At 41.7% G+C, this 25,621-nt stretch overlaps 1 protein-coding gene across 26 annotated transcripts in view; it reads left to right on the forward strand.

Moving 5' to 3' along the window:
• Positions 1 to 25,621, forward strand: part of ARPP21 (cAMP regulated phosphoprotein 21) — a 159,575-nt gene that overhangs the window by 107,372 nt on the left and 26,582 nt on the right. The window lies entirely within an intron of this gene.

Below are 25,621 nucleotides of genomic sequence, written 5' to 3' on the forward strand. Positions count from 1 at the left end.
TGAAATCCACGTTACCCAGCCTCCCCAGCATGCACGCGAAACACGGTCTGCATAACTGACTTGGGGACCCTCTTTGTTTCTCTGAAAGCTGAGAGCCCACCACCTCCCCATCTTCCTAGTTCATAGTATCCCCCACCTGTTTTCAACCTAGGGAGACTCTTTCCCTGTCCCTAAGGCTAGGGAACCTAGCACCGTAAAAAAAATGCAGTGTCGGAGAAGAAGGTCGCTGAGCGCCCGCCTGTGTCCGCGTGGGCCCCAGCGCCCGGCTCACGGTCTGGGGGCCACTCGCCGCCCGCGGCAGCCGCTGTGCAGTGGGAAGGGGGGCCGAGGCACTGTCCGAGAGTGAGTAGCAGGTCTCACAGTGAACCGGTCTCTTTCCCTACTGTTCCACACTCCTGACGGGACGCCGCCACCCCACGGCCGCAGGAAGCCGCGCCGGGGACGCAGGGGGTCCCTCCCGCTGCCCGCAGAGTGCGGGGAAACGCCGCCGGTCCTGCCGAAGACCCCCGGCCGGGGCCCCTGCCTTCCGTGAGTAGGGCGGCGTGTAGAGCACGTGCTCCCGTCTGTCGTCCGACCTGCGCCCCGGATCTGTGTTTGCGCCTCTGTGATGTGTGAGACGAGGGGGTGGGAGACACGCAGGGAACACGCAGCGTCTGTGCGTCGTGACCGAAGGCACCGTCCTTTCCGAGGATGAGTGCAGATCCCCACGGGGAATACTCATGCCGGTGGTACTGGCGCTTTGTCAGTTGGGAGGGATCATTTATTAACTGTGTTGGGAGTAGCTGTCTGTTCTTTAGTTCATCTCACGACCTGCTTAAAGTCCGTGGGAGAAGGCAGGGATACGTATGGCAGGCAACCAGACTTTGCCTTGTTTTCAACTCTGTGTCAGTTTCGGAAAGAATGTATCTTGACCTCTGAAATGACACTTTTGCAGTAAGGAGCGCACTAAAGGACTTCTAATTATTAGTTATTTTAAGATAGGTGTTTGGCCGTCTTTTCTCTCCTTGTTGGAAAATGTTATCTCTTTCAAGCTGGTGGTAACTGTGCTGTCAATTTAGATACAGTCTCTAGTGATGTGTTGTTTGCATTCTGAACCATCTTTTCTTTTTGTCTGCTCATGTTTATCAAAGACTTAATGTATAATCTTCTAGCTCTTGGTCCAGAGACTATAGCAAAGTTTCCCTTTTGGTTACTGATGCCTTTAAAAGAAGAAAGATGTCAATATCTAACTATAAGAATTTGAAAAATTTTAGTTGAGTGCCACTGTTGGAGAGTTTTATGAAGGATATGCTAGTCCTGTGTTAGGGTATAGTTCACATATAAGAAGGCAGATCCAGAGGGCGGGAACCTATTGCACTGTGAGCTCTGGGTCTGTGTGAGGGGCTGAATAAGTTGGATGAATGTATTAACTAGGTAACAGACTAAGATTTTTAGAACAAGCCTCGGACTCCCCACTGCCTCCACTGGTACATGTTAACACAAGGGAGAATCCATGTGACCTTTCTTTATTCTTTTTTAAACACTGTGGGAGAATTTGGGGATGCAGAAACCACCCTCCCCATCTCAGGGAGGCCTAACTGGTAGCATTTATGACAACCCAGTGGCTCTGACTTGTCCCGTGGCTCCACATCACCAGGGAACTGCCACCCCAAGGCGAGATAATGACATGTAATTAGAAGAAGGCATTCTAAGTCAGTATCTTGCTCAAAATAGCAGCTGGTGCTTCAGGTGTCAAGGAAGTGAGTGGCAGCTAATATGTCTGTGGGGATGGGGAGATGAGAAACACCAAAAGGATACATGCACAGCCTCATCCTTGAAATCGATAACATGGTGTACACATGCAGGCCCTCAGCTCCTAGTTCAGTGAGCCCCACACCTGACATCAGGCCTAACATTCCCCAGCATTTTCCACCTGTCCTGAATTTACTGAGTGTTTGGGGGGCAGCTGGTGATCTCCCTGAGAGTCACCTCTGCTAATAAAACCCAAGGAACACAGCTCAGCGATGGCTCCGTGATGGGAGAAGGGGCTCTGGGGCCCTACAGCTGGGAAGCATCTTGCCGAGCTTAGCGGCACCAACAGCGACTTCCCAAAGGGACATGGCGAGTAATTTGGGGGAGCCGCTGTGTCGGTGGACTCTCTGACAGAGAAAGCCTCCTAAGCCTGCATGTTAACCAATTTATCATAATGGCATAAATACACTTATTAGTTTTTCCCTTACTTCCTGGTATGGATGATACTATAGAAATTAACATGCTGGTAACTAACCAGCATGCTACCAAGGCAGATAATGTGTAACTGATTCTCTGAGTACACAAGTTGGCTCAACAGCAGAACAACTTGAAAACCTGGACTCTTGCCTCCCAACTCACATGGGCTTCCATGTTATTTTACAGAGCTGGTCAGGAACAAATGACAGAGAGCAGCTGAGACATCTGCATACAAATCACACATTGGGAAGGAAAAAAATCAGAGTTCCTTTTAGATCATGTCTCCAATTCCAAATTCCCCTTTCAGTTGACTTAAAAAGCAAAATATCTGTATATATAGCTTCGTTCTTGATTCTCCAAGATCTTGGGCATGCCCTAATGGCAACAGAAATGAGCTTGTAAAGCCCCATATACCTTCCTAACTAGGCATTTGGGAATGAATACATCCTAATTTTGGTATTAGAGTACTACTGGTTTCATAAAATGAATTAGAAAGTGTTTCCTGGTCTTCTGTTTTCTGGTCAAAATGCATCAAGCTGGTGCTAAGTCTTCTTTAAATGTTTTCTAGAATTCTCCAGTGAAACTGCCAGAGCCTGGAAATTTGCGGAATCAGAAATATTTTGTTTTCTTTTTATTTGAAAATAATGTGTGGGACTTTTTAATTATGAATTCATTATGGTTATAAGACTATTCCAATTATCCATTTTATCTTTGCTGAGCTTTGGTAGTTTGTGGTTGCTGAGGAATTGGCCCATTTCTTCTAAGTTGTAGAATTTATGGCTATAACGTTGTTAGTAGTTCTTTATTACTCCTTTGTTTTTCTTTTCTTTTGTGTGTTTTTGGCTACACTAGGTCTTTGTTCCAACTCAGGGGTTCTTTGTTGTGGCATTCGGGCATCTCTAGGTGTCTGTGCAGGCTCAGTAGTTGTGGCCCACAGGCTTAGTTGCCCTGTGGCATGTGGAATCTTAGCTTCCAACCAGGGATTGAACCTGCATCCTCTGCATTGCAAGGCAGATTCTTAACCAGTGAACCACTAGGGAGGTCCCTCCTTTATTATTATTTTAATAGCTGCAGAATATGTGATAGCTTCTTCCACCTTGATAATGATAATTTTTAAATTCTCTTAATTTTCATAAGAGCTTCCCTGGTGGCTCAACTGAGAAAGAGTCTACACACAATGCAGGAGACTTGGGTTCAATTCCTGAGTCTGGAAGATCCCCTGGAGGAGGAAATGGCAACCCACTCCAGTATTCTTGCCTGGAAAATTCCATGGACAGAGGAGCCTGGCAGGCAGGCTACCCTCCACAGGGTCTCAAAGAATCAGACAATCTTGCTAAATGTATCGATTTTATTGATCTTCTCAAAGAACTACCTCTTTGTTTCATTAATGTTCTCTTTTTTATTTTCAATTTTATTGATTTCTGCTCTTATTTTCTTCCTTTTGCTTATTTTAGTCCTATTTTGGTCTACTTTTTATAGTTTCTTGAGGTAGGAAGTTGGATTATTGATTTTAAAACCTTTGCTCTTTTCTAATGTAAGATTTTAATGTTCTAAGTTTCATTGTCAAGTTTACTTTGGCTGTGTCCCACATATTTTTATATGTCATATTTTCATTCATTTATATGTATTTTTTTCTTTTCTTGGAGATTTCCTCTTTGGCCCATGGTTTATTTAGAAGTGTGTTGTTTAATATGCAAGTGTTTGGAGATTTCCCTGTGTATTTCTGTTATTGATTCTAGACTGATTTCATTTTTGTCAAAAACTATAACTGATTTCAGTTCTTATAAAATTGCTGAGGTTGGTTTTATAGCCCAGGATATGGTCTCTCTCAGTGAATGTTCCTTTAAGCACTTGGAATAAATGGGTATTCTGTTGTTGTTAGGTGGAATGTTCTTACATTTCAGTCAAATCCTATTTATTTTGTTGTTCAGATCTTCTGTAATCGTGCTGATTTTTATTTGCTCATTCTGTCTGTTGCAGAGAGGTGGAGATTCACAACTCCAACTATAAGACTTCTTAAAGTCCTGAAATGAATCTCAAGACAAAGGTTCCACCCCCCAACCCCATACTCCTGAAGTCTAAGGATGGAGGGAGGTCTGTAGCTATATAGAGCATGTTGGTTCCTTTCCCAAATAAACAAGAAATGCTTCCTTCCCTAAAAGAAGCTGGAAGCATTCCATAGACATCCCATTCCATAGTCAGGAAGGGAAAGGCCCTGTGACCAGTGGAGTTTGGGTGAGGTCTTCTGTAAGCTGCTGCCCTGTCTCTCTCACACCAGGCTTTCAGCCCTGTTGCTTAGCGGCAGTAATACGACTTTAGGTCTAGGTATGAAAATCATGAGGGTAACCGCTTTACAAGGGACAGTCCAGTGGTCTGCTTTCCTGATAAGAGCAAAAGATTCTGTATTCTTGATTGTCATGAAAACAAACTAACACAATACTGTAAAACAGTTATCCTCCAATTAAAAATTAAAAAAAAAATAGAACAATAGGAAGAGAACATGGATGGCTTCAGAGTAGAAAGGGGGGAAAAAAAACACGAAACTTAGTGGAATCTTAAATTAGACTAGATTATAACTCCTATGGATCTTTTGAGGTGGATTCTGAAAATTGTGGAGATGCCTCTCACTTCTACTTTTTAAATCCTTTTCCTCTCCCACGTTCTCCTGCTCTCAACCATCTGCTAAATGATGCATTTTGGATAAAAACCGATTTCATAGAGCATTTTCCATGACAGTGTTTTACTTTTAAAACTGTAGTTCGAAAGGAAACAATGAAAAGGAAATCATAACAAGGTTACATCCTATTGCAAAACCCCCTGCAGCTTTTGTGGGGCTTCTGCAGGCTTACCTAATTTCTTTCTGCTCTGCTCAGGTCGCTGTGTTGTGTTGGTGAGACTCCACCCTGCCTTGTGATAGGGAAGATGGGATTTCTTGCAGGAGGCAATGGTGGAGGTCTTTAGAAGTTTTTGAACTTGATTCATTTTTTTCATTAGTATTTAAGGTAAACCTCACTTGGACTTTATCTTACACTCAGCTCACGAGTCATCATGAGATTTAAATAGCACTACTGATAGAAATGGAAATGGAAGTTAAACACTCAGTTTTGCTGGATGAGGAAACCAAAGATCAGTCTCCTACCCAATGTGGAGTCTTGTCTCATCAGAGCCAGGGAGCATGTGCGTGTGAGTGAGAGAAAAATGTGTGAAGGTTTAAAATATTAAATGAAAGCTGCTCACCCCTCCAGAAATGAGTGAGTGACTTCACTTTGACTTTTCACCCCTCCAATTTAAGCATCAAAAGAGCATATAATTCAGTGTTATGAAATCAAGTAAAAGACAGCCTAACTAACCAGTCCACTTCAACAAACAAATATACACATCTTTTTCAAAGTTTAAATGCCCAAGGAGTATGTCATAGATCCATATTCAGGGATACTGTAAATTTGGATTTTCTTTTTATTTGTTTGTTTGTTTTTGGCTGTGCTGCATAGCATGTGGGATCTTAGTTTCCTGACCAGAGATCTAACCCACACCCCCTGCAGTGGAAGCATGGTGTCTTCACCACTGGACCAGCAGTGCTGTGGTTAGTCACTCAGTCATGTCTGACTCTTCACGACCCCATGGACTGTAGCCCACCAGGCTCCTCTGTCCATTGGGGTTCTCCAGGCAAGAATACTAGAGTGGGTTGCCATGCCTTCTTCCAGGGGATCTTCTCAACCCAGGGATCGAACCCAGGTCTCCCACACTGTAGGCAGATTCTTTACTATCTGAACCACCAGGGAAGCCCCCTATTTGGATTTTCATATACTGAGCAATTTGGGAATGTCTACAAAGTAATAATGCTCCCATCAAAAGTCATACATGTGACTAGTTTTGATAGTATTCAGATGGCAGGGAATAACCAGCCCCTGGAAACCTACCCACATCATCCTTTGGCTGTGGCAGAGCTTTCCTTTAATCATTTTAGTTGCCTTCTGGAAGTACAACAATGGAATGGAGTTGGATGGCATTCCTGGCAGGAAGATAGAATTATCTGTGACCTGTGTATATCTGAAGATAAACCAAAGCCTGTGCTCCTTTCCTGATAGGAAAAGCAACGTCTTAGTGTTTTCTTTCTTTTAGGAGTAATATTTCTTGTTGTAATAGCATCTTGTTCCTATTAACAGCTCCTACTGAGAAGGAAGATTATTGCCTCTTTAATGTTGTTCTGAAACACATTTGGGATGGGGCAGAATGTACCTTCATGGAGTCTATCAATTTGTTTAACCAGAATAGTTGGGTGAACTTGACAGTGATGCCTGTACTTTTAGCCTTACTTATTAAGCAGTCAGTTTCAATGTAATTGAGAAGGGTTTTATCTTTAAAAACATTTTCTCTGTCTTTGTTCTTAGGATGATATTCCCCACCTTGACTTCTTTCCCTCTCAGGATTGGCTAAGCTGAGGAGACAGAGCATCAGAGATCAGAGCTAAAGAAAGAATGTGGTTGACCAGTGTGACCAATAAGAGATGCCCATTTATAGAAATTGGGACCTTCTCTTTTTATCTTAAATTTATTTCCCAAATTTGATGATTGTTTTTTAAAAAAAGAACTATTTTCCTAATTACCCTTCATAGAATTTCCATACATTTTTTTTAGAATTTCCATACATTTTAATATTTGAAACCTCACAAATCTTTTTTTTTTCATTTGAGAATGAATATATAACCAATAATCACTCAGAGAAGCGATGCAAAAATTTTTATATTTGACAACTCTAAGGAAGTGATTGCACTTTGGATGTCTGCGTTATTATGTTCCTAAGAGCAGAGGGGGTAAATTATAAAACAGTTACAGGAGAATTTAATTGTCTAATATCTGTTAACATCAGAGGAAGTCACATGGATAAATCCTTGCAGAACACGCTGTTCCGAAAATACCAGTCTGGAAAAGGTTTCTATGGAAATGTTCATGTGTTTCTTTCATTAATTGGTCTAATTATTCCATTTACAGAAATAGGAATGAGAAGTGTTAAGCTGGGATTCTGGGAAAGGTTAACACTATTAGAAGCAGTGATAGGAATCATGCTATTTTTAGGTCTGAAAATTTTACCGGTTCGGAAAGCAACATAGATGGGTAAGTCCCTCTGTCCCCCAGGTCATGGTAAAAGAATTTATTCAACAAATTTGAAATAGTTACTTTAACACTTTGAATATTATGTACTTTTGGTGTTAATTTTGTGCAGTTAAACACAACTGTGACAGACTTTCTGCTCCTCTGTAAAGATCGTAAGTAAGACAGATCATAACATTACCTCTTTTCTTTGTCTTATGCAACAAAAGTGGAAAACATCGCTTGTTAAAGAAAAAAAGAGTCAGATTAGAGGATTATAAGGAAAGAAATGTGGCCAGAAAAGCACACAAATACTGTTTTTTGAAAACTCTTAACATCTTTCATGTGTGATTGTCCTAAGAGAATATGAATCCAATAGTGATATCCAGAGAATGCAAACTACTTGTTCCAAGGTGTCAGATTTACCTGATGATATAAAGCCAAAGTAAACTAAGAATTTAAGATGCTTTGTGCCGTCTTGACCCTCCCTTTTTGTGTGCTGCATTTTTTTATTTCTTACAACTTGGTTGCCAACAATTTCTGCTATCACCTAGGTCTATGAATGACTTCATTTTTCAGCAGCATTTTTCTTTAGAAAATATATTTTTTTTCATTCTTCATGGTCTCTGTTTCCTTCCCATCCCTAAAGCTATTTTCTTATTTTATTTTCCATCTTTACTTTTATTAATATTTTCTTAAAAAATATTTACTTTTTGGCCGCACGGCATGTGCAATCTTAGTTCCCCGACCAGGGATTGTCAATGGGTTCAGTGAAAGAGCAACATCTTAACTACTGGGCCACCAGGGAAGTCCCTGTATTCTATCTTTAATTTTAACTCTGCATAAACAGTCAGTCTGTCTCTCCTGTTTGTCATTTGTTTTCCTTTTCATCTTTCCTTGTATTAAATAAGATTTTCCCTGCAAACTCTGGGTGCTTGTCTCTTACATCTCATGTGTTTATTGTCTGCATTTCCCCCTTTACTTTAATTTTTCAATCTCATTTCTTTCCACTCTACACATCCCTTGCCATTAAGGCAAAGATGTCCACAATCTAACATTCAGATGATTCAGAAAAATGAGATGGATTTTCCCTACATTCCCACGTAGAGCATGAAACGTACCGGACTATCCTTGTCTCCAGTGCTGTCCCTAGAGCGAGCATCAAGTGAGCCTTCAGGGATTGGTTTCACTTAGAAATTTGTGGTGATAAAACAGTGACCGGCATCTTGAATTATGTTATTTATATCTTGCTTTCCAAATTCCAAGCTAACATGGTACCCACAGAAAAAATTATTAGCCTAGTGTTTTAATTTGTCATTCCAAGGAGTTCACTATTGCTTAACATTGTTGATGTTTTTCTAATTTTGAATAGAAAACTCTGCAGATCACTAACATCAAAGGACACTGTAGCCTTGAAATAGGCTCCTCTTCCCAGGTGGCTCAGTGGTAGAGAATTTAGCTGCAATGCAGGAGACCAGGTTTGATCTGAGTTGGGAAAATCCCCCGGAGGAGGAAATGGCAACCCACTCCAGTATTCTTGCCTAGAGAATTCTATGGACAGAGGAGCCTGGCAGCCTACAGTCCTTGGAGTCGCAAAGAGTCAGACACAACTGAGCAACTAATACTAAAATTCTTTTTTTCTCTCTGTCTTCAGATGTGACTATTTATTTAGGGACACCATATATATGTGTGTGTATATATATATATATATTCAGCCAAGCCATTCAGCATGGACTTACTTTAGTCACAAAGTCCTATCTTGCCCCTTCCTCAGACCAGCACACAAGCGCAAAATTGTAATCACCCCCTTCAGCTTTGAAATGCCACTGGCCTCTCTGTCCACATGATGCCTCATAAACCTGATAGCTCTGGATCCAGACAGCAGTGACTGTAACCCAGGAAGGCTGCAGGATTATTGGAGGCTTGTAAAATTAGTGTAATTCTCAAAGACACACAGTGGCTCACATCCCCTCTTTAAAGCAGATGGGGGTTGCCTGCTTTCAAGTAGAATCCCTAACTCACTTGTAACAGCGAGATTCCATGGCGGAGGCATTTTTGCACAGCTCTTCATTGCAAGAGCAGCGTGCAGTGGACTTCACACCCATGCTCTTGTCCAGATCCCTGAAGCGGCCACAGTTCCCCTGCGTGGTTGCTTCCAGGTTGTTTTCACAGTTGCCAGCCCATCTTCCCTGGCTGCAGCGAGGACTGTGATAGCCTTCGAGGACAGCCACCAATCCCTAATCGCCCACTGACATCTTCTCCCTGATTCCTCAAAGGCGCCTAGAGACTCATTAAAATTGCATTTACAAGTTTTTTCCCAGATGCTCTTACTCTGTTGGTTTTTTTGTTTTTATTTTTGAAGTAGGTCCAGCACCACTGAACTTTTTATGAGCCATTGTGAGTCATAACTGTTTTAAGAACAAAAAATCAATGGCAGAAAGAGGAGTCAGAATATAAGCCCCCCTCCCCCAAAATGCAGGCTATGCAGTGGAGTACACACTTCCACTGTAAGAACATGCAGTAGGATGTGTCAAACTTAGCTCCAGGTGGGATTGTGTGCATTTCTTTCCCAAGGAAAACAGTGCATAGATAACTATCGCTCTAATGATTCATCTTTGCATGGGCCATGTTACCTGGACTCTGTGGTATTAATTTTATATGATAGAGGTCAAAGGACTGGGGTTACTCTTTGATGAATTTTGATGAACACCTTGGATTCCTCATGCTAGGTAGATAGAAGAGGAAAAAGGAGTCCAAAATGGTGGTGGCTAAAAGACAGAGAAAGGAAAAACCCCTGGCCCAGTTTTGCTCCTCTTTTTATATGTTTTTTCTCCTCACCCTGGGCCTGCCCTGTGTCAGTTGGGCTAGCCAAGAGTGCTGTTTGTTTTACCCGAGGTCCTCACTCTGGTCCTCGGACCTTCCTTTGTTCTGTTTCACGGGCTTTTCCCTTCTTACTCTTTCAGCCATGGCCATTTTGGACCCTTTTTTCCTCTTCTGACTACCTAACACTCAGTTGACACCAGCTGGGTCCATCTTGAAGGAAAGGCTGTCTTTTTACTGGGAAGCTAGTCAAAAAGAACAATCCAAGGACAAAAGATAAATCAGAGAGTTAAGCTCCTGCCTAGCTGAAAATTGTGGCAGTTTGCAGTCCTAGTGGTAATTTCTGTCATTTTATTTAGAACATATAACTTTTTATAAACTGTAAAAACCGCACAGTACTTAAAAAGGAAAAGGATGTTTTGAAAAACACAAAAACTCCTTGCTAACAGAATAGTTTGGTTTTTTTTTTTGCCTCTCTTTTTCTGCCTTTGAACTTCTGCATATGCTTGTTGTATATAGGCACATAATCGTAGATCATGGAAGTTTCTTAATACTACATTTTTATTTATTGAAAACACCTTATTGTTTTACTTGCATGTAAACTGATTCTCAGAACAGTTCTGCAACAGTGTATTTCTGCGCAAAACGGTGTTTACAGCTGAACATGCACATTTACTATTTTTTAATGTTTTATTTTTTGGCCGTGTCAGATCTTGGTTATGGTGTGTGGGCGCCATAGTTGTGTTGCTTGGAATTAAGCTCTGTGGCGTGTGGAAAATTAGTTCCCTGACCAGGAATCATACCTGAGTCCTCTGCATTGGAAGGTGGACTCTTAACCCCTGGAGCACCAGAAAAGGCCTGGCGTGCATGTTTAAATAAAAAATTCAAGACAGTCTACAAACTAGAACTAGTGAGTGAGTTTAACATTGTTGCAAACTACAGGGATACAATGCAGGAAGTAATTATAGTTGTACATACTGGCAGCAAACAATACTGAAAATTTAATTATAATAGTGTGGTGTGTGGCATAATTTTGATAGCAATAATGAATCATCTTACTTCCACCCTTGTAGGCCCAGCCTTGCCTTAGTCACCTGGAAACACCCAAGAGAACCCCAAACATCCCAAAATACCTTGCATAGTAACAACAGTTACAACATGGACTATTTCCCAGAACAGTTCTTGCACTTCTAGTTTCCTCTTCAATTAAAAAAAAATAATAATAAGTGAAATTAAATATGAAAGCATACATGATGGGGGAATTAAAGCCTTCAAACCTCTGACTTATCTATCTTTAAACTTCCACATCCCAGGACTGTTTCATAACAGACTGTTGTTATTGGTTTTGCTATTCTCTTCCCCAAACAGGGAGCGCTTCACAGAAATTTCAGGGTATTTCTCTACCTTCTGTCAAGCAATCTTGTCTTTTTAATTTCCCATTGTTAAAATGACACAATTCAGGGAGCTCACACACTCTAGAGTTGGAGTCAGCCTCGAGCATCTCTGGGAACGTGCAGCACAAAGGAGAAGGTTTCCTTGGCAACAAGAACCTGGGGGAAAGAGCATGGAGACATGTGCTCCCTACCTCCTTCCCTGGGGCCCCTTGACACTGCTGTTTGTCAGGCACAGAAACTCAACTTGAGATGAGACTGCTTGCCCTCCTCCATATGTTTAGCCATTGACCCCCACTACCAGTCACTTGCTCTCTCTTCCCATTAATGAAAATAGTTCATCTGTGAATGGGACTTGTTTCATTATTGCCCTTAGCTGGTATTTTCTAGAAATGCAAACAGAGAAAAGGAAATGGGGTTTTAAGGAGTCTGTGTGTATGTTTGTGTGTGTGTGTGCCCATGCACATGAATGTGTTCATCCATTTAAACTGAATTTAAATGACTGGTAACATTTATTCCTACATTTATTTTCAATTATGAATTTGCATAATAGGCTTTTTCCTAAATTCTGGCAGGATATGATGGCATATTTGGTGACTGGTGTGAAAATTAACGTATTAATTTGGCAGAACTTACGACATACTAAGTATGCTTCTAAAAAAGTGCCCAAAATGCTTTTCTCCCTCTGTTAAAAATGGCAAGACAAATACTGGCATGTGAATTGATATCAATAGGTAGGTGAATCTAGGAAGTCTGATTCCAGGGACATCATTCAGTAGGTATGGGAAACCAGCTGATGTCGTTTTCAGTCCTAAGCTCTCACAGTGGCCCAGGAAGTCAATAATCCTGCATCAGCCTATGTTCCAAACTCACCTTCTTCCTAACCCACTCCATCCCTCTTCCCAGAGTTTTTTCCTTCCTCAGAACAATGATAGAGAGTATGCACATGAAATTTTTGATTTCTAAATTCTAGTGCTGCTGAGTTTGTCAGCTGTGGAAGGATATTTAGTGTGTTGTGGGCCTTTGCTTCTTTTTCCAGGTAATTGAACCACCTGTTCAGTTTGGAACTTCAGGATTGTTAAGTGTTTGCCAAGAGATTTATTGTCTCTTATTCAGGAACAAGTATTCAGCACAAGGAGCAAAAAAAAAAAAAGAGAATTAGTATCTGCCGTGTGTGTGTGTGTGTGTGTCTGTGTTCTCTCTGTGTGTGTGTGGTGTGTGTATGTTGTATGTGGTGTGTGTGTGTGTGCCTGTGTGTATCATAAAGAACTGGAATTTACTTCTCCCCTTTCTAGAGGCTGGAAGTGCAAGGTCAGGTTGTTGACAAGTTGGTTTCTCCTGAAGTCTGTCTCCTTGCAGAAATCTGCCCATTGTTTCTAAAGGGAAGGACTGAAAGAAAGCTATTAAGTGCGGGGACTTCCCTGGCGATCCAGCGGTTAAGACTCTGTGCTCCCACTGCAAGGGGTGCAAGTTCAATCCCTGGTCGGGGAACTAAGACCCTCTGTGCTGTGTGGTTCTGCCAAAATAAAACAAAAACATAGTACATGTAGAAAACGAATGTGTTTTGCCCAGGAGTTCTCATGACACTGTCAACAAGCTCTAACACACCGGATCATTTTCCCCATCACCGGCTGGAATGAACCAGAGCAAAAACAGTGACCATGTGTTACTTCCCATTTGGAGCTACCGTAATGTTGCAGGAACTACATCATGCCTTCTGGAACTAGACGGCATGTATTAAACATCACATTGTCCCTGTGCGTATCGATAAATAGAGATTTAAAAACCTGAGAGGATATGCCAGGGTTTATTCAAGAGGCTGTGAAACAGAGTTAAAAAGGCACCAAAAGCTTTCTTTCTTTTTCTTTTTCCCTCCTCTGTTGTTGTGTTTGTTGCTGGTTTGTGGTGACAGTGACTGTAAACGACATGAATCAGTAATGCCAGCTCACAGCATCCCACGAGCTCCTTCCTGTCCCAGCTCACACTGGTGGCCCCCAGGGTCCACAGGACTGTAGGGAAGCCCAGCTACTTGAATCCTGTACATTTGCCTGGTGGTGACAGCCAGCGCTTGTACAAGACAACTACCATCTGGCTCTTTCCACTAAATTTGCAGCAGAAGCCCCCGTTGGGTGGAGGGGATGTGAGAGGCTCCAGGCAAACCAGAACCTCTGTGAAGTCACTGCAGATGGCTTTATTTTGGGAGCTAACAGGCATGCAAGTTGAAGCAGGAAGTAGAAAATAAATCAGCTGGGAATTTGATGTCTCTTCAAGGGGCTTGAGATGAAATTCATTGATTTATTAGGATGCTGTTATGTTCCTGGAAAGATTTGGAAGCATTGTGAAAGCAATTTGAAACTGTAAAGATTCTAAAGACCCCATCACGGAACTGGGGCTGTTAGATTCTTCTTCAGGAGAGGTGTTGATGTGTTGGGAATTAGCCATTGGAAAAAGGTGCATTCATCATTCCTAAATCACCGTGTCTCACGAGATGGTCCCTCTGCATTAGGATGGGGAGGGGAGCTTATCAAAAGTACAGATAACTGGATTTTCCTGAGTTACTGCAGGCTGGGTACCACCTATCCCCCAGGAATACTCTGCTTTTGTAGAGAGTATACGTTTCTTTAGTCTCTTCAAAAGCTTTTTTTTTTTTTTTTTTTAATTTTAACTGAGTGCTACTGATTCTAACGCTCAGACAGATCACTTTTTGCAAAATGCTTTCTCAAGCAATTAATAGGCCATTAATCTTTAAGAGCCATTGCCCTAAAGTTAATCTACATTGAGAATTCCTCTGATGTTTATTTCTTTCTCTGCGTTCTAAAGAATCCTCATGAGCAGGAATACCATCGGGTTCAAGTTGGGGGAGATTTCCATCCATATTTTCCAAGATGTCTGTGTTGTCAAGAATCCTGTCAGATGCAGCAAATGTGGGCTTTCTCTAGATTGAGGGATGTGTTCTGAGATGATTATTAAGATGAAGGGGTTAGAGTAGGCAAGGTCCGTGACAAAAGTGACCAGCATTTTCTGTTTTTGTTTTTTTTACTTTTTTTAACTGGAGTATAACTGCTTTATAATGCTGTGTCAGCGTGTCAGTCTCTGCTGTACAACGGAAGTGAATCGGCCTATGGATCACACGTGTATGTTGAAAGTGAAAGTGTTAGTCGCTCAACTCTGTCTGACCCTTTGCAACCCCATAAACTGTAGCCCGCCAGACTCCTCTGTCCCTGCAATTCTCCAGGAAAGAATACTGGAGTGGGTAGGCATTTCCTTCTCCAGGGGATCTTCCCCATCTAGGCTTGAGCCCGGGTCTTCTGCATTGCAGGCAGATTCTTGACCATCTGAGCCACCAGGAAAGATACATACATATATCCCTTCCCTCTTGACTGCTTATAAGGCAAAGCTACTTATAAACTAGTCACGCGACCTCTGTGCCTTCCTGGGTGTTTCTTCTTTATACAATAACAGGATACAGTTATACGACTTCCTACTGGAGAACAACCCTCTGCACCCCCTCCTCTCTGTGCCTTGATGTCCATGGAGGTGGCCCATCAAGATGGTCAGCAGAGTTAATGTTGCAGTCTGTTTATTGGGATTTCTTTGAATTTATTTATTTGGCTGCGCTGGGTCTTAATTGTGGCGTGCAGGATCTTTCACTGTGGCATGTAGGATCTAGTCCCCTGACTAGGGATCGAACCCAGGCCCCCTGCATTGGGAACTCAGATGCTTAGCCACTGGAGCTTCAGGGAGGTCCCTCTAGTATGTCTTTGCGGAGCATATTTTAATCTTCTCTGAGGGAAAACTAAGTAGAGTTAAGAACCAGTATGACTTTTTATTATTCAATGGTGGAAAGTGGAAACTCAAATACTGTGAATTTCCAGTATGTAGGGCCTGGAAAGATTAGCACTGCAGCCACCAATGATGTTAATGACCAAAAAGTTTGTTCAGGTGTATCATGAGTTTTGTTTGTACAGGTTTAATTTCCAAGTGGTTTTGTAATCAGGCATTTATTCATTGAGCCCCTAATAAAACCGGGCAGAAATTCAGTGATATTTGGAGACATAGGCCTGGTGTCATCCCACAAGGAAGCTACTTGCACCCCCATCCAGGCATCTGCTCAGATCTGTTGTGATTTTACAACATGCTTAAATAGCAGAGGCCTCAACATGCAAATCAAAAACTATAACAGCTACATACACAGACACACTCACACACCCACATGTACAAACATATGGAATACATCATTATTCCACATAAATTTTTTCCAGTAATTATCTTTTCACCTATTTTAAACTAAAATTACAGAGAATTAACTATGCTCCAATATAAAATAAAAATTTAAATAAGTAGATAGAGGGATAGATACTGGGTTGTCCAAAAAGTTCATTTGGGTTTTTCCATAAGGTGTTACAGAAAAATCCAAATGAATTTTTTGGTCAACCTGATAGAGAGTAGATGATAGAAAAATAAAGAAAATTAGTTAAAATTACAGAGATATTCTGTCATGGAAAATATTTGAGTTAATAATGAAGATAGACTATACTTTGAACATTGTAAAAGTGATACTTGTGATGCTATTAAGGAGATGCTGATACCGTTTCTCAGTGTTTACTTATTTACTCTTCACATTAAATCACTGAGGTTGGCAACAGACACCACGTATGTGCACATATGAAACACTATTCCCATGTGACCCACAGGTGTGATACTATTCGGCTATTAGAATATTAGAACCCTGTCTGGGACCTTCAGATGCTCACTCATTTTCTCTCTCTCTTTATGCCATGCTTTAGGAGGTGGCTCAGAGGTTAAAGCATCTGCCTGCAATGTGGGAGACCCAGGTTCGACCCCTGGGTCAGGAAGATCCCCTGGAGAAGGAAATGGCACCCCACTCCAGTATTCTTGCCTGGGAAATCCCATGGATGGAGGAACCTGGTGGGCTACAGTCCATGGGGTCACAAAGAGTCAGACACGACTGAGCGACTTCACTTTCACTTTCACTTTAGTTACTCAGTCATCGCCAACTCTTTGCGATCCCATGGACTGTAGCCCACCAGGCTCCTCTGTCCCTGGAATTCTCCAGGCACGAATACTGAAGTGGGTTGTCATGCTCTCCTCCAGGGGATCTTCTCAATCCAGGTCTCTCGCATTGCAGGCAGATGTTTTACCACCGCCTGAGCCTGATCAGTCTTGGATTCATGAAGGCTAAAGGGCTGGAGAAGGAAAGCATCCTTGACCTCTTACTGCCGGTGGAGACCAGTTGTGTCAATATAAACTTCACATAGCAGGCACACAGTCAATATTTTTGAATGAACAAATGGCAGCATTTCCTAAAATGATAAGACCAAATGTTGGAAAAGATGGTTCTAAATGTCCAGTTTAACCCCAATTTAAAGATCTGCATATTGTTGAAGTTTTGTGAAGTCTTAATTTAGTGTTGTATTGCTGGCCAGAAGTTCAAAATCAGAATTGACCTCTGGAGCCAAATAAACTCTAAAACAACATCATTCCCAGGATTGTTCAGTTCTAGTGGGGAGGGGTTGTTTCCCCTCTATCCGTCAAGGACTTCTTTCACTAAATGTTACGGATTCTCATGCTCAGACAGACCAGGTGCTCTGAAATCTGTTTGTTTTTTTTTTTAATTTATTGGGGTTTTTTCTTTAGTTTGTTTTTGTCTGCACGGGGTCTTCATTGCTGCTTGGGCTTTTCTCTCGTTGCAGCAAGTGGGGGCTCCTCTCTAGTCAGGGTGTGTGGGCTTCTCATTCCAGTGGCTTCTCTTCTTGCAGAACACTCCAGGAGCTTCTGGAAGGGTTCTGGGAGCACTGACTTCAGTAGCTGCAACTCCTGAACTCTAGAGCACAGGCTTAATAGTTGTGAGTCACGGACTCGGTGACTCCACAGCATGTGGGATGTTCCTGGATCAGGGCGTGAACCTGTGTCCCCTGCATTGGCAGACAGATTCCTAACCAGTGGCCCACCAGTGAAGTCCTGAAATCTTTTTGAAATAATCACTGAAGAAGTGAATCAGAGGCCTCAGTAGCAGACACAAATATAGACCCAAACAATTAGATGTGGTAGAAGAAAAATCCCAGGGACACAATTCTAAGATTAGTGGCGCTTTATGTCTTTTTTAAATGATTACACAGTGAGGAGTGAGGAAACCTATCAAAAGTTCTCTAATGTAATTAACTGACATACTTTTGTTGTATTAACGTGCTGGTGATTCTGATTAAGAATTCTTCCACTTTGATCATTCCCACCCATCCCAACGGGGATCTTAGTGGGAGGTGGTCTGCTTGCCTAGCCTCAGGGCAGCCCATCAGGGAGTCACCAACAGAGTGTGACTTGCAGTCCCGTGGAGGAAATCCTGCCTAGGACTGCGTGTTCTGCAACTGATATCAGTGTCTAAAAGGCTTGGTAGGTGCCTGCTTTGTAAGAAAAGCTATGACAGACCTAGATAACATATTAAAAAGCAGCAACATCACTTTGCTGACAAAGGTCCCTATTGTCAAAGCTGTGGTTTTTCCAGTAGTCATGTATAGATGTGAGAGTTGGACCATAAAGAAGGCTGATGCTTTTGAACTGTGGTGTTGGAGAAGACTCTTGAGAGTCCCTTGGACAGCTCGGAGATCCAACCAGTCCATCCTAAAGGAAATCAACCCTGAATAGTCATTGGAAGGACTGGTGCTGAAACTGAAGCTCCAGTACTTTGGCCACCTAATGAGAAGAGCTAACTCATTGGAAAAGACCCTGATGCTGGGAAAGATTGAGGACAGGAGGATGAGATGGTTGGATGGTATCATCAGCTCAGTGGATATGAGTTTGAGCAAACACTGGGAAGTGGTGAGGACAGGGAAGCCTGGTGTGTTGCTGTCCATTGGGTCGCAGAGTAGGATAGGACTTAGCAACTGAACAACAGCTTGTAGCATCTACCTGCCTTTCAGTGGCATGCCTTGTGAAGAGCGAGGATGCGGATGTTGACTTCCTCCCCCAGGTTTTCCCTCTGCGAAGGAAGAGGGCTTTACCAAATGCTGTGGAACCACATAGAGCTCATCCAATATCAAAATGGTAACCCAGCAATTCTCATTTGACAACCACAAGTCCTTTAGGGATTATCATAAAATCAAATGCATTTTTAAAAAATATTATGTATTTATTTGGCTGCATTGGGTCTTAGACGCGGGATATCAGTGCATCATGAGGGATCTTTTGTTGCAGCGCCCAGATTGAGTAGTTACATCATACAGCCTCAGTAGCTCCATAACCTGTGAGAGCTTAGTTTCCTGACCAGGGATCAAACCCATGTCCCCTGCATTGCAGGGCAGATTACTAACCCTTGGACCACCAGGGAAGTCCCTAGTACATTTGATAGAAGTGAATACAGTACATTGACCTTGAGTCTGAAGACATAACTAACAATGCACAGGCCTCGGTAGAGGCAAACCCCCCAGTCCCAGTATAGAAATTGTGTGCTAAGGGGTATTATTTCAAAATTTTTCATCACTTTCTGATATTCGTGGAAGCATTCAGAAACTTCTTCAACAGTAAAACTTTGTGAATGACTATTCTGTTGATCAAATCATATCTTCAGAAGGGGTTGATTTGCTAAGGATCACTAAAATAAAAAGGTAGCTCAACGGTAAAGAATCCACCCGCCAATGAGGGGACACAGGTTCGATCCCTAGTCCGGGAAGATCCCATTTGCCGTGGAGCAGTTAAGCCTGCGTGCCACAACTGCTGAAGCCTGTACACCCGAGAGCCCATTCCCCACAAGAGACACTGCATTGAGAAGCCCACTCACCACAACACAGAATAGCCCCTGCTTGCCCCAACTAGGGAAAGTCCAGACAGCAGTGAGGACCCAGTGCAGCCAAAGATAAGTAATTTTTTTTCAGAAAGGTACATTATTAAAAGAAATTCACTTGTTTTAGGAAATTAAATGTTAGTGTCTCTTCTGGTCCCATGAAAGAATATGGTGAATGTTTTAACTTTTGTGGGTAAGCTAAAAAAAAAAAAAATATATATATATATATATATATATATATATATATATATATATATAGTTCAGTTCAGTTCAGTCACTCAGTTGTATCTGACTCTTTGTGACCCCATGGACTGCAGCACACCAGGCCTCCCTGTCCATCACCAGCTCCCGGAGTTTGATGAAAAAGAATAGTGTGAGTCCTTCTTAGACATACTTGTCAAGAAAACTAGAGCTGTTTTATATGCTTGCTTTTGCATGATAAATAAGAGCATTTTTAGACTTGTTTCTTTGTGATAATGGTGGCTTTGATTTAAAGGTTGATGGCTTGCACTGGAAATGTAACAGATGTAACCAACATACAGTGGTGTGGCAACAGGTTTAGCAGTTTTTCTCTTCCATGGACTCTGATTTGTTGTCTCTCTAAGGGCTGACGCATGCCCCTTGGGTACATTTGGATCTTTTCTTGCTTTCCTCCATGCCCGTGGGGAGATAGCAACGCAGGGCACAGTGTGTAGAAGTCAGGAATTGATCTCAGAAAGTGCTCCACCCTCATCCCTAAGTCAGGTGACTCACTCAAGCACAGTTTTCTTTGGTCATGAAAGAGATCAGGAGAAACTCAGAATTACTGGGCAAAAAAGAGACATTAGATAATGTGGGGGGGGGGCTTTAGTTTTATGTTTGCATATATATATATATAATATATGCATTTTAGTTTTCTAAATGGTTGTAGAGAAACAAATGTAAATCTACCACTTTTACAAGAATGTTAGTTTCTCTTGTTTGTATATGAAAGATCAAAATCCATATACATGTAAACATAGGTTTACAGAGTCAAGAGTGGATTTTTTTTAAGTATTTTGAAGTTACGGCAAAGAGTTTTAACACTTGTTACTTCCAAAACCTCTTTGTTTGTCAGAATCTGAAGTAATTGTCTTTCTTCTGTTGGCTAAATACAAAGCCACAGCATCAGGATTTAAATCATGAGAAATACTTTATTGTCTTATGTATGTACTGTTGCTGAAGAGCAGGGAAAATTATGCTTAGGTTAGTTTTTTTTTTTTTTTTAAAAAAGGAAGAAAATTATCCTTTTTAGCAACTGATGTTAAATTTTGGATAGAAATTGTGCAGAAGTAATTTCACTTTCCCACCTGACAAAATAGAATAGATTCACTGAACACAGCATTGTTCTTACCTTATCCCAATACTACTTTTTGCTGAGTTATGTCTGTCAGAATGTCAGATTCTGAGCAGGATTGCTTTCGCCCCTTTTTTTTCCGTCTGCTCTGACTTGGGTTGAGAGAGTGATAACGGAGCTTGTTAGAGACATGTCTAAGACTGATTCTGAGTGATAGCTAAGAAGCTTAGCTAAGAAGAAAAAGCATGAGGTTTAGTACAGAAACACTGTAACAAGTAGTTAACTGGGTTCTCTCTTTTGCCCTGCTTCCTTCCTTTTATTCCCTAAGTGCACTAAAAATCAGTGCACTGAAAATCAATCACCCATCCTTCTCGTCAGCTGGGATGCAATTTTGCATGCTTTCTTGCCAAGGAACAAAGCTCAGCCATTCCAAGAAACAAAGAGGTGACACGAGAATGCAAATGCAAGTCAAGTGCTTTCAGCACTTATTCAATTAATTGAGTGTAAGTAGTTTCCTCCTACTGAGATCAAAAATGAGAAAGGTGGAAAAGATAAAAATTAGTCCTTTAAAACAGATCAGCCTCCATAGTTATGACGCAGAAGTAATTTGTCCCATATAATGGAATGGTTAGAAGTAAGAACTGAGAAGTTAGATGACCTGGCTTCACACAGCCTTTATAGCCGTGTGACCATTCTACCTCGGTGTTCTCATCTGCAAAGTGGAGGGAATCGCAGCACTGGCTCATCCGTGGTTAATGCAGTAATGAGAGGAGACGGCTGGGATTGTGGGGACTCAGTGCTTGATACCCAGGTCACAGTGACTGATGCGTCATGTCACTCTGGGTATCACTCGGTCACACTGAGCCTGTGGAAGAAATGGGCTCTGATTCTGAAGACTTTCTATCCTCAGGTACCTCTTTTCTGTGAAGGGGGATTATCTGAGATCCAGTGTGGTGAAATCTTCTACCCAGTGATCTTCCATTAGGGCTTTCACTTTCTAGATTTCAAATGCGGGTCATATAGCTGGAGTCATGTTTCTCTTCTTCAAAGAGGAAACTGGGTGTTTGGGTACATGGTTTTGCCAAGTTTCATCCTGAAACCAGTTGGTAACCAGTTGTAGTTTTAAGGGCACACATGCCTAAGCTAATATTGGATACAGTGTGGGGATGCCAGTCTCTCTACTGATAAAAAAACAAGAGAAGCTTTGTCACTAAAAATCACTGTCATGAGATAAAAGAGTGAGGCCCTAATTTGTTTCTTTGCCTACCATAGATGCCACTGCCTGTGAGGGATTACCATGGGAAACACATTCTTGCTATAATTTGGAGCCTTTAGGCATTGGATGTGCCAGTCGCCTTCAGTTGGATCTGGTCTGTAATTCATCACTGGAGTGTCCTACCCAGCTCAAACGTGCCCTTTGTGGGCAGAGGCAAAGCTAATATACTTTCCAAGTGTATGTGAATTGCTTCAATAAATCAAAGCTGCCACTGTAAGCAGCTTTATCATTTGCCAGAACAATAAGTTATCTCCATGCTTTAGAGATGCAATGCTCTCTGAGACTTTTATTTGTGTAAATCGTAATGCATCATAAACCCATTTCCAAAAATGAAATTGGGAAGCACTCTCTCCATACAAACACACACACACACACACACACACTTTTTTTTTTTAAGGTGCAAGGAAATATTACAAGGAACTTGTGGAGGCTCACCAAGAAATGAGATTTTTTTATCCTGCTTATTTTATAGTAGCAGTTTATTTCTTTATTATTACTATAATGACATGAGCGTTAAATGCTTGCAGTTGGGGTTAAACATCATTTAGCTCTTTACTGCCCCAGTGTCTCAGTGAAATCAGTCCACAGAGAAACAGGACAAAGCAAATGTGGTTCCGGCTGGGTCTGCCAGGCACAAGTTGCAGAAACCTGATGTTTCATAAATATCCATTTCTGGTGATGACTCTGTTGGCAGCCATTCCTGTAAATCAGGCTCCAGAATCAGATTTTTGGTGATCTCTGGGACTGACTTCTAATTTCCTCTTCATTTCACAAGGACCAAACCCGAATTCAAACCTGACTTGAACCCATTAGACTCCTTAGAGGGAAATGGATTACATAACAATATTATATCTGAAGTTCCCAATGAGGAAAACATAACCTAATTTTAACACTATTTCAGGACTCTAATCAGCATGATGGACAATAAAATGTGTTCTTTTTTATTGGCTTGACTGCATAGCTGCTAAATATTTATAAACTAATTTGCCATCACTTCTTCCGTGATAAGAAAATACTTTTATTCGTAATTGCCTCAATAGCTCACTCCAAGCAGAGAAAACAATGTTTGTAAAGAAGCCAGGTTTCATAATTAGAAACTAATTTATTTGTTTCAAAGCCAAGTGTTTTCCCATGCATATTACAATATTTGAGTTAGCTTTAATTCTTCCTGTCTTTATTATCAAGAGGGGACTTCTGTGTCCTGCTATGGAATTTTAGATTTTTCCATCCATCTCTTGAAGTTTATAGTGCTGTTTATTTTTATATCAAACTGCCCAGTAGCTATGATTAAGAACATCATAAACCCCTCCTTTTTGCCTGATTATAGGATCTTTTAAGTCCATGTTTTCCAAACACTCAGTATTAGCAGTCCCATTATACCCCTTAAATAAAACTCCATACCTAGCAGTATTTGTTTTTAATTTATTTATTCGACTGCACTGGGTCATCATTGTGGCATTCAGGATCTTTTTTTTTCTTTTCTATTTGTGGCACTCGAGATCTTTTTAGTTGTGACGTGTGAACTCAGTTGCAGCACATGGGATCCTAGCTCTCTGACCAGGGATCGAACCTGGGCCACTTGCATTGGGAGCTCAGAGTCTTAGCCACTGAACTGCCAGGGAAGTCCCTGCTTACCAGTTCTGAAACATCAGTGTTCAAGTCAGCATCGCCTCCCCTGTCATCTACAGCTTACTAGGGATGTAGCCCAAGACTTCTGTCTTCTCATCACTTTTCCATTCACTTACATGGTTTCTGGCTCCACCAGCCACCTCCTTGCCTTTCTGATGCCTAACCAAGGCAAACCCAGCCCAGCTCCAGGCTTATACCCTGCTAGGTGCCCATTCATTCCTGTGGGGAGGCATAAAGGATGGGGAGGATGGAGGTGGAGCTGAGACTTCGGTCCTCCACTGCTTTAAGTAGGTAGAATTTTGCCTCTCTCCTTCATATTTCTTCTTTTTCCCCAGGCCCTCACCCTATGGCCTTCTCTCTTTGAATTCATGGAAGGGAGCTGATTGCTCCCTAGAACAGGCAATTAGCTGGCCAGTTCTGCTCCCAATAGTTTAAGTGGAAAGAGAACAATCTTTTTGGAAGATTTGCTCATTTTCACCACATATGGGACAATGTCTAACACTGAGATTTTAATTACTCCTCTTCTAGAAAACCATATCTTTCTGGGACTATCACTATTTCATAAATATTCATTTAAAAAGGAAAAACCACTGATAGTTGGTATTTTACTATCATTCATTTTATTAGCAGCATGTCTTTGAAAGAAAAGATCCATATAGTAAAGAAATAGCAAACCGTCATGGATGATTGTTGGTAAAAAAAATTTTTAAGATTCTTTTTGGGGGGGGGATCGTTTTTAAAATCTTCGTTGAATTTGGTACAATACTGCTTCTCTTTTATGTTTTGGTGTTTTGGCCATGAGGCATGTGAGATCTTGGCTCCCCAACCAGGAATCAAACTTGTACCCTCTGCATTGGAAGGTGATATCTTAACCACTGAACCACCACGGAAGTGCCGACTGTTTGAAAATTTAATTGGCAACATTTCTGTATGAAATCCCATTCACAAATTTGCTTTCTAAAAAAAATTCCATTTGTGCATGTTGAGTTTCACATTTTTTCAAATGCTTAATTGAGCATGACTCAGCCTCATTTATCTATCTTTCCACTGAAGGGCCACCTGCATCCTTTTCTAAATTATTACAATATTACAGTATTATTACTATAATTATTTTATCATTATGATGCTTACAATTTATTATCGTATTGCCATTGTATTCTTTATGTACTGGCATGATAATTTTCAGTATCCTGAGTTCACTGCATAGGCATAGTTTACTAAATTAGGAATGTTATGGAAATGAAAAGGGGCTCGAATAAATGAAATTCTCCTTTGGGGTGTCAGCCTGTGTTAAGCCCAGATGGAAAGTCAAGGGAAAGATTATTGAGAATCCATGAAGAAATAAAGCATTCTTTGTCTGTCTCTCTCTCCCTCCGTCCCTGTCCCTCCTCCTCCTCCATCTCTCTCTTGCACACACAGTGACTTCTATATTATATATCTGTATCTTCAAAGAGTGAAAATTAGCTCAGGCTGAGAAAGTAAAACTCTGCGCAGCCATTCATCAGGCTGGAATAACAGGCACAGAAAGCAGTGTGGGCAGCATTAACCGGAAGTGTGTCTCCTAAGGACAGGGAGCTCTAGAGTCACAGTAACCCCCTTCCTTGAGTGACTGCTACCCGCTTGTTCACTGAGAAATCTTGTCCTCTTAGATCACAGACAGTGTGAAGTTACATCAGTGAAGAATAAAACTTGCCACTCCCGCCCAGGACGCTTGAGTCCCTGTGACACAGAGAAGCAGCCTTGATGGGCAGCCCACGTGCGGGGGTTCAGACAGATCCTTCCGGACACAACAGTCCGCATCTGTCCTAACTCTGTGCTTGAGACAAAGGAGACAGGACCCTGGGCGCATTGTGCTGTCCAGGCACGGGGTTAACTCCTTGACACGGCCCACTTTGCTTTAAGCCTGTTAAAACTCTGCTTCCCTTTCCTGCTGTCTAAACCCCCTGGGACACCTGCATTTTCCTCTCTCCTGTGTTGGTAAGACACCCTCGAGTTCCTCTGCCCTGTGGCCTCCCTCATTGCCACCAGTAATAATTTGTCAGATTATAGTTTTTTCCCCTTGGTAGTTTTAGGCTGATTGTGCTAAGACAATCT

The sequence above is a fragment of the Odocoileus virginianus genome, chromosome 26 (genome assembly GCF_023699985.2).
Source record: "Odocoileus virginianus isolate 20LAN1187 ecotype Illinois chromosome 26, Ovbor_1.2, whole genome shotgun sequence".
Taxonomy (NCBI): domain Eukaryota; kingdom Metazoa; phylum Chordata; class Mammalia; order Artiodactyla; family Cervidae; genus Odocoileus; species Odocoileus virginianus.